A 9,962-nucleotide genomic window follows, 5' to 3' on the forward strand; every position below is an offset into this window, starting at 1 on the left:
CACATATTTACAGACACAGGTTTCCAAGTGTCATTTTTTAATATCCTCCTTCTATCTCCTATAATTATGACACAGTGTGTTCATTATGTGTTTTATCCAAACCAATTACAACCTGAAAGCAAATTCACTTTGCATTTGTGACACCTAGGTCATTAGAAAATGATGATAGAAGTCTCATCGTCCAGTGACAACCTGCTATAATTTAGAATTAGCACAGTGTTCCCATAGTGTACCTTCCCAGCCTGGCTTTTGACCACTCTTGGCCACTGGCCTTTAAAAACATCAGAATCGATAGTGACTAGAATATCTGATAATTCTTCTTTGGTAAGAGTATGAACCCTCTCCCAGGGTTGCCAATGATTATAGCACTCCAACAGAATACTTATTTCATTAGTTTATTTATTTATAGATTTAGAATCCCCTCAAAGTGATTTTTGTGGTCAACCTCTTAGAAAAGCACTCCCTTCAGTGTCACTGTTTGGGTTTATCAAGTCTTTTTCTTAATGAGGACAATCATCCCGGAACATTATTTCAGACTGACCTATGTAGTTATTTCAAAATCAAAGCCATCCCAAAGCCATCTCTTAAAATCTATACAGAACATCTTGTATGGCATGGCCATTAGTGATCAAGCTACCACATATGTTGCTGCCATTTCACTTGTATGGGATTGGTACCATTCGGAAAAACAGTCTAAAATAGAAAATTTTGTGTGCCCCATGAGGGTATCAGTTGTATATATTTACCTGCAAACACAGCTCCATCTTACTGCACCATAAGGCTCCCCATAAACACCCTTGTGTACCTCCAGAAGGGACTTACTGGCAATATAGAATTACTGGGTTCCATATTAGCTTTTAAAAAATGCATTTCATCCACATTCACATTTGATATACTCAAAGGAACAAAACAAGCTCTAATATACTTGACAAATGGCAGCAATCTCCTTTCCATCATATCCAGATAGTTCTTACAGCAGTATGTCACCATGACTTAAGCCCACAGAGAATTCTTAAGCTCTGCTGCTTGGCATTCTCTGCCCTATAAGATTCATGGTAGTATTTCTCTCAAGTTAACTGAGAAATAACCAGAATGGCAAATTCAGTTTGGAAACAATGAGCTGAATGATAGTTGTAGTCAGCTATCAGTAAGTTGATTCATCAGGAAATGCTGTGTCACTTCTTTTCTTAAATTAACCAAGTGGAGTCCAATTTCTCTTCCTTAGGCAAAACAGATCAGGAAGTTTCTCCCACACCAACCATTACTCATCACCAGACTTGAGAGATATAGCTAAGAGTATTCTTCTCTTGTCCTTATTACATTCCTCTCTGGGATCATGTCCCACCTCTGTTTGCTGTGATACAATCCATTTCCAATTATTACCTGTCCCCTCTATCCTTTTTCCCATGGTTGTGTTTTTCAACTGAAACGTACTGTTTAACCATAACACTGGCAATAACAAAATCTTTACTAATGCTGCTCATTGGCCTCACTCCCTGGGATAACTTATCAACCCATAAAATCTCTGCCATTCAACAGAATCTAGAATTACTGACATGTCCCCAGGCATCAATTTTAAGAATCCACAACAATAATTAAAGAATGTGTTACAGGTTGTTGCTAACACCTCCTTTTCCATTGCTTAAGAGAAATAGGACAGGATGAAGGGAGACTGAGTTAAATGAGAGGTAGAAGTGCCAAATTTCTGCCAAATTCAGCTTTGCCCAGGATCAAAATTTATTAATGTAATGGCTCAATTTTTATTTTTATTTCATTCAAAGTTGATGAAGTTTCTTTTTTTAAATAACTCTTTTACTGATTATGAAATAAATATGTGGGTTAGGTTAAAACACTAAAACCAAATTACTTATTTCTTCTGACCTTCTAAGCAGACTTAAGTGTTCTCTGAGATTTTTGGAAGAACTTCCTTGCATGGAGAAGTTCCACAGTAGCTGTTAGGAGCAAAAGTAAAATTATGACTCGGGGAGTTAATCACCCCAGTCCTTGCCTGGCCTTCACACTGAAGTGCTGGAAATCTCTGGGCAAATTACTTACTCTCTCAGTATTTATTTCTCCAACTGAAAATTAGGTTGAACTATAATTTTTTTCTGTATTGTTTGTGATATTTTCGGAAGATATTCACCTTTGACAGTTTTCCATTGCTTAAGAAGTTGAATCAAGTTTCAACTTCTTAGCAAGACATAGAAGTTACTTCACAGTACCACCCAAAAAAAATGCTCCATTTCTAACTCCTATTACTCCCTTTATGTACACCAATGTCAGCAAACGTTTTCTGTAAAAAATGAGTAGCAAACATTTTCACCCTGGCAGGCCATATGGTCTCCATCAGAACTACTTAACTCAACTATTTTAACACACAAACGATGTATTAGTCCATTTTCACACTGCTGATAAAGACATTCCTAAGACTGGGAAATTTACAAAAGAAAGAGGTTTATTGGACTTACAGTTCCACGTGGTTAGGGAGGCCTCACAATCATGACAGAAGGTGAAAGTCATGTCTCACATGGTGGTGGCAAGAGACAGAATGAGAGCCAAGGAAACGGGTTTCCCGTTATCAAACTATCAGTTCTCGTGAGACTCATTCACTGTCATGAGAACAGCAAAGGAAAGGCTTGCCCCCATAATTCAATCACCTCCCACTGGTTTCCTCTCAGGACACATGGGAACCGTGGGAGTTACAATTCAAAATGAGATTTGGGTGGGGACACAGCCAAACCATATCAGGCAGCTACAGACAATACATAAATGAATGAGCACGGCTATGTTCTAATCAAACTTTCTTTATGGACACTGAAATATGAATATTATATAATTTGCACACCACAAAATACTATTTTTTATTTTTTTCAACCATCTTGTACAGTTCATGGGTCTTACAAAAGCAGGCAGTGGGTTGGATTTAGCCCTTGAGCCATAGTCTGCCAATCCCTAATGTACACTGTGCTTACATCTTGCAAAATGTCTCTTCATTTCCTAAATAATTATTTTCAACATTAAATTCCATTGCACATAAGGATTTCTTTGCCTAAAACATCATTATTTCCACACCCTCATTCTTTCCTGGCAAATTCCTACAGGCCAATCAAAGGTTGATCACCTAGTATCCCTCCCCAAATCTTCTGCAGTCTTTCTATCTCAATATGACAGCTTCAACCATTCAGTGGGTTAAACCAAATACCTTACTAATGCTTGACTCTTTCTCTCACATCTCACATGCAATTCATGAGAAAAATCTCCCCAGTACTCTTCCAAAATATATCCCAAAAACCTACACTTCTCTGTTTGACAGTCTGAGACGCCATCATCTCTCCCATAGACTGTTTCCAACATATAAACCAGAGTGCTATTCCTGAAAAATGCTTCCCAAGCTCCCATCTCAGGACATTTTTCATTTGCTATTCTTCATGGTACAAATGTTCTTCCCAGAGATATTTCCAAAAATCATTCACCTGCTTCAAGTCTTCACAAAAATAGCAAAATTTCAGAGACAATTTCTAAATACTCTAAAAATTTCAAACTCCACCACTCCCAAAATTCCATATCTTCTTTCCTGGTTTATTTTCTTCTTCACATTTACAGCATTTGACATATAATATGTTTTACTTTTTGGTTTATCATCTGTATCTCTCCACCAGAATGAAGCTTCATGTCAGGAAATTTTGCCTGTTTGTTCACTGTATAATCTTCAATGCCTCAAACATCACCTACCACTTGGTAAGTTTATTGATTACTTACTATGTTACAGATTCTATTATAGGCAGGTTCACTTTGCCTGAATCCTCAATGTCAAGTCCTTATTTAACATCTCCGTGTTCTGAATATTCCTTCAAAATTCATCATTGCAGAGAAAGGTAACTCTTACACAGTGTTGATGAGAATGTAGATTAGTACAGCCATTGTGGAAAACAATATGGAGGTTTCTCAAAAACCTTAAAGTAGAATTGCCATAAAATCCAGCAATCTCAAAAATATGTAGGTATTTACCCAAAGGAAAGAAAATCACTACATCAAAGGGATTCCCACATCTGCTGTTTAGCGCAGTACTATTCACAATTACCAAGACATGGAATCAACCCAAGTATCCATCAACAGATGTATGGATAAAGAAAATGTGGTGTATACATACACAATGGAATACTATTCAGCTATAAAGAGAGAGTGAAACTGTCATTTGCAGTAACATAGATGGAGCCAGAGATCAGTATATTAAGGGAAATAAGCCAGGTACAGAATGAAAATTATCACATGTCCTCACTCCTATGTGGGAGCTAAAAAAGTTGATCTCATGGACGTAGAGTAGAGTAATAGTACCATACGCTGGGAAGGGGGTGGGGGAAGACAGGTTGCTTAATGGATACAAAAATACAGTTAGACAGAAGGAATATGTTCTAGTGTTTCACAGTACAGTAGAGTGACCATAGTTAATAATAATACATTATATGTTTCACAACATCTGGAAGATTTGAAATGTTCCCAACACAAACAAATGATAAATGTTTGAGGCGATGACTATCCTAATTACCTTGACCATTACACATTGTATGCGTGTATCAAAATATCACACATTTCTCAAAAATATGTATATTATTATATATCAATAAAAAGCTCATCATAATAAACCCTTTAAAATCAAGGAAAAATGCATTCAGATCTGTCATGATTCTATGCCAAAAACTCACATTAGACTCTACTCCAAAAGTTTCCATGTGTACCATATTACAATTTTAGAGTTTTATTAAGCTGTTTGGGAACATCAGAGGCATAAACAATAGGTGATTTAAAATCAAAACGAAAGTATATAATGCATTTTAATGACTTTAAGGAGATTAAAATATTCATTTCGGTTACAAACTATTACTTTTTTAGCATACTCTCTCTATTTTAATCTACAATTTCAACTCAGATTTTTGCTACATTAAACCAGTCTTAAGAAATATTTTTTTACCGAAATACAAAAGTGGTCAATCAAACCACCCACTCATTTACTATCTCTTGAGGATACTTTTAAAAGGCTCAGTTAGCCAAAAAGCCAATTTTCTTCTAGCAGGACATACACAGACATTGAACCTGAATAAACTACTGGACTAAACCTGCATAGGCAAGTAACTTAATGCTTTTATGTACCAAAGTGTTTGCCATATATTGTACAATGTATTTGGCAAAATCATTTGACTCTGTTAGATGTGCTCATCTTGCTATGGCAGACTTCAGATATTACATCATTGATTGCATCATCATTACAATCACTTTAGATTTGTCTCCAATCTTGCCTATTTAATTCCTTTGACCCAAAATCTAAAAGAATTAAAACAGAAGATTACAATGCAATGAAGAGGGAGGAATTCACCAAATGCCAGTATTTAGTTACTAAATTTATTGAATATAAATATTGACACATGAGTAACAAAAATTAACTTTTTAGTAGCGATCAGAAGATATAAAATCACTAGTAAATCTTTAAAAAATTGCCACATAGGATTTAATCTATCATATGTCTATTTCAGAGCTTTTGTTGGTATTGGGCAACTTGAACTGCTTTAAACAGCACAAACCCTCTTTTTAGGGTAGGGTCAAGGCTGCAATTGACAAACATGAAAAGAAAAAGTCCAAGATATCATCACAGTTTATTTGTGAAAATTACCATTATATAAGGATAATTCTCCATAAACAGAAAACAAACAAAAATTTAATAATCTTATTCATCACTCCTTGTTGGGGGATAAGTTAATGTATTTAATGAGCTGGGAACAGTGTCTAGAATATATTAAACATTCAATAAATGTTGGTTATTGTTTTGGGCAATGAGAGTAGTACTACCAGAAACTGGAAAACGCACACCCTATATAGTTTGATATTCCATGGTAGGTTCTTAAAGCCACAGGGTAAACACACATCTTTGTAGAATATCATTTTAACTGCCACAAGCAAATCAAATTAATTTAAAAGTTTTACATTAAAATAAGTATGGATATACTATGCACTTAAACACAACATGCAAATTAATATTTTAAATAATAAACTAGATTTAAAAGAAATTTTCCCATTCATGGAGGAGAGTTTCGGGCTGCATTTACAAACCTAGCTCAAGCTCGTCCTCTTAGGAAACTTTTGGTAGGAAAAAAGACTTTGACAAGCATTGCTGTATGAAGCACCCTCTTTGTGTCTATATTAATAAAAAAATAGCATATGTCTGCCCTCATTCTCCAAGGTGATAAGAAGAGTAAATCTTATCACCTTGCTCTATCTAGCTCTTCACGGACCAAGATGTTTTTCTTGCTACCTTCTTCACCAAGGATATGTAGAGGCAAACCGGACCTAATCCTTGCATCTACAATTCTTTTACTTTGAACATTGTGGAACTAAAAGTTACTAATACCTATCTGAAAACTCCCAAAGTGCATTTGTTTTTTAATATTTGATTAATAGATTATAATTAGGAAACAGTAAGTACCATATATTTGCATCTTGATGAGGATATTTAAAAGGAAGAAATCAAAATAATGATTTCTGGTGTTTTTGAGAAGTTCTATAGAATTTAGTGTTTATATCTTGATTACAAAGCCTCTTCATAATTTACAAGTTGTGTCTCAGCTCTGCCTCCCATTTAAATCTGATTAATCCAGATGACCTTGTTCTAACAGCAGGTGGGTTACTGTGATTTATTTTGGGGAATTGCTAATGAAAAAGAAAAAAACGTTAATTTTAAAATATCTGTGTCCTAGGCAAACAAAATATATTTTTTGAGGCCACATATTTGAGGAATTATATTCAAATCTGGTACATTTAAAACTTTCTACACTGAGTTGAAAATATCAGAATATCCACCTTTCACAGAAGGAATTTAAAAATGAAGCATGTAGTTGATACCAAACCCTGAAAATGTGTACTAGAGAACAAATAATTTGTGAAATTAACTTATAACCACCCGATATTTAGACCTAATTGTTTATATTTGTATTTTCTAGATATACTTGTGGATGTATATCTATGTATACATATACACACATTAAACATGTATATACAAAAAATTAAAATTGTACCAAAATATTCTAGATTAATGTAATATATTTCCACCAGGTGAAACTAATAAATAAGCTGAAATGAGAGAAAACATGTGGGTTTTGCTATTTTTTCTCATTCTAAATTTCATGAGTGAAATTTACAAAGTCAGATTATATTGCCAAAAATTATGACCTAGAAACTATATCTCAGAATGGTTAATATAGCACTCAAAACATGTGACGTAGAAAGAACACAACATTCCTATTTCTTTTGGACGCTGGTAATTTTTAATTCTTTTACTTCTACAATGATTACATTTATAATTGCTTAAAAATGTCATTACACTGTATATTTATGTTTTAGACATGCCTTTCTATGCACATCACATTTTACAATTAAAAAGGCTTACTTGAAAGAAAAAAATAAAAGTTGCAAAATTATTAACTAACACCATAAAGAGTCCAGTAAGACACCTAGAAACGAAATCAACTTCCCTATAGGTCATTGTTTTTCCAATCAACAGCAATTGCTAATAATATAGAGTACCTAAATAATTAAGATACTTAGGAAAACATCTAATAGGGAATATTTGAGTTTTGCATGGAAAAAAACAAACACATTGAAGAATTTTTTAAAATTCTGAATAAATAGACATATTGTTGGATGGGAAGACACAATATAGTAAGCATATATATAGTATATATGTATATGTATATATGTATCTATGTGTATATATGTATATGTATATATATTGTGTATATATGGATGAATATATGAATACATATATAATAAACCCCCAATTCAAAATCCTAGATTTTTTATTTGAATTGTAAATATAAATCAGTTTTTACAATATATAAACTATGTTTATATTTATTCTAGTCTTTATTATAAAAAATTTCAAAGACACAGAAGTAAGTTTATTTTTATAGGGTGTTTTAAAATAAACAGCTCTAAGCTTAATACTTAGACTTAACAATATACAACCCATATTTGATTTATTTATTCATTTATGTATTTGCTTGCTGTAATAAACTAAGAATATCACAGCATTCCTATCCTAAGTATTTTAGTATGTATTTCTAAAAAAAATGAAAACATTTTTCTGCATAACCACCATAAAAGTCAATATCTAACAAATTAATATTATCCAGTTCATATTCATATTTCCTTAACTGCCCTAAAAATGGCTTTTATTGCTCATTTGTTCACACTAGAATTAAGATTGACATGTGGCATTTGATTATGCCTTTTAACATAGACTAATACTTCCTCTGCCACCTCACCACTTCAGACACAGACACACACACACACACACACACACACACTTTTTCATCTCTTATCATTGACTTGTTGACCAAGATAGTTATGTCGAATGTCCTATATTATGAACTATCTTTGGAGTTTTTCTAAATGTATTCTTATAGTCTTGTTTAGCATTTTCTTCTTTATTCTCTGTATTTCCTGAAAAATAAAAGTTAGACGTAAAAGCTTGATTAGATTCAGGTTTAATATTTCTGACAAAAATGTTAAATAAATGATGCTGATTCTGCTTATGGCATTCTAGAGATACAAAACATCTGGTTGTCCACTGCCAGTGTTGTTATGGTTGATCTTTGGTTTCAGGTGGGGACAGGCTGATCCCTCCATTGATGAGTTACATGTTTTTCTTTTGCATCTTTCAAATATTCTGTAGGTGGTACCTTTCCACTATGCAGATATTGAGTTCCTCAGCAACCTTTCACCTAATGGTTTGGCATACACTGATGATCTTTGCCTAATTCAATTATTTTGTTATGAATTACAAAAAAGTGATTTTTCTAATCGTATTATTTATTCCACAGTTATTAGTTGCCATTCTTCAAAAAAAATATATTTGAGATAATTTGTCTACCCTGAAATACATTTCCAATTAGATGAAAGAATAAATCCTTATTTCTTTCTATTTAATTAGCAATGTATATGTCTAAAAGGTAGTGTAACAGTCACCTCTACCAGCAACAAATAAGATTGGTTTGTTGTGTTTTCTCTTCTCTGATATCATTATATATCCACGTGTTTCAAAGAATTATAACTATTATTCTTTCAGTGATTAAACTGTCTCATCTTTGGCCAAGAGAGCCCCGCAGGTTGGTTCCTGTGCTGTGCTGAAAATATGTCATTAGTCCTTGAAAGCTTCTTTGTTTTCTGGCACAGCAAGATCTTCCTGGCTCACCTTTTACATTCCTTTTTACACACCTGGAAACTGTCATATCTCTAAGAAACCTTGTTATTTGCAGAGAGCCATATTTAGAGACCAAAATCAGGGTGCTAAAATGGTCCATTGCTAAGGGTAATACTTCTTCAATCTCCCTTTCTAGAATGGTCCTACAAAATATAATTTGTTATTAGAAAAAAATCATTGGTTCACATGGGTATTTTCAATGCACATTGAAAATTACAGGGTTTTCAGTTACATTATTTGATATTATACTGATTTATTTTAGCTACATTAAATTAAAATAATACTACTATTAAAATTAAAACTACTAAGTAAAATTATTAGATTGAGTGAAAACATATAGTTTCTTATCCTTAGAACATATCACTTCAAGGTATGATAATTAAACTATAGTGGTATTAGTACAGAATTATTAAATATAGATCAATGAAAGAAAGTTAACATTTCAGAAAGATTTAAAAAGACATTTTGAATTAGTGGTGAAATATGAATATCCACTAAAGAGTATGTGTACAGCCAGCTACATGCTTGGAAAAAATTGTGAAATTCTTCTGTCATAACATACATAAAAATATTTTTTTACTTGAATTCAAAAGCTAAAAGCAAAATCAAAAGCATTATAATAAAACACATGAAAGATGCTTTCAGTCAGATAGAAAGAAATGCCTTGCTAAACAAGATGAAAAGCTAGATTTTATTAAGGGAAAGATTAATA

The sequence above is a fragment of the Macaca thibetana genome, chromosome 3 (genome assembly GCF_024542745.1).
Source record: "Macaca thibetana thibetana isolate TM-01 chromosome 3, ASM2454274v1, whole genome shotgun sequence".
Lineage (NCBI taxonomy): Eukaryota > Metazoa > Chordata > Mammalia > Primates > Cercopithecidae > Macaca > Macaca thibetana.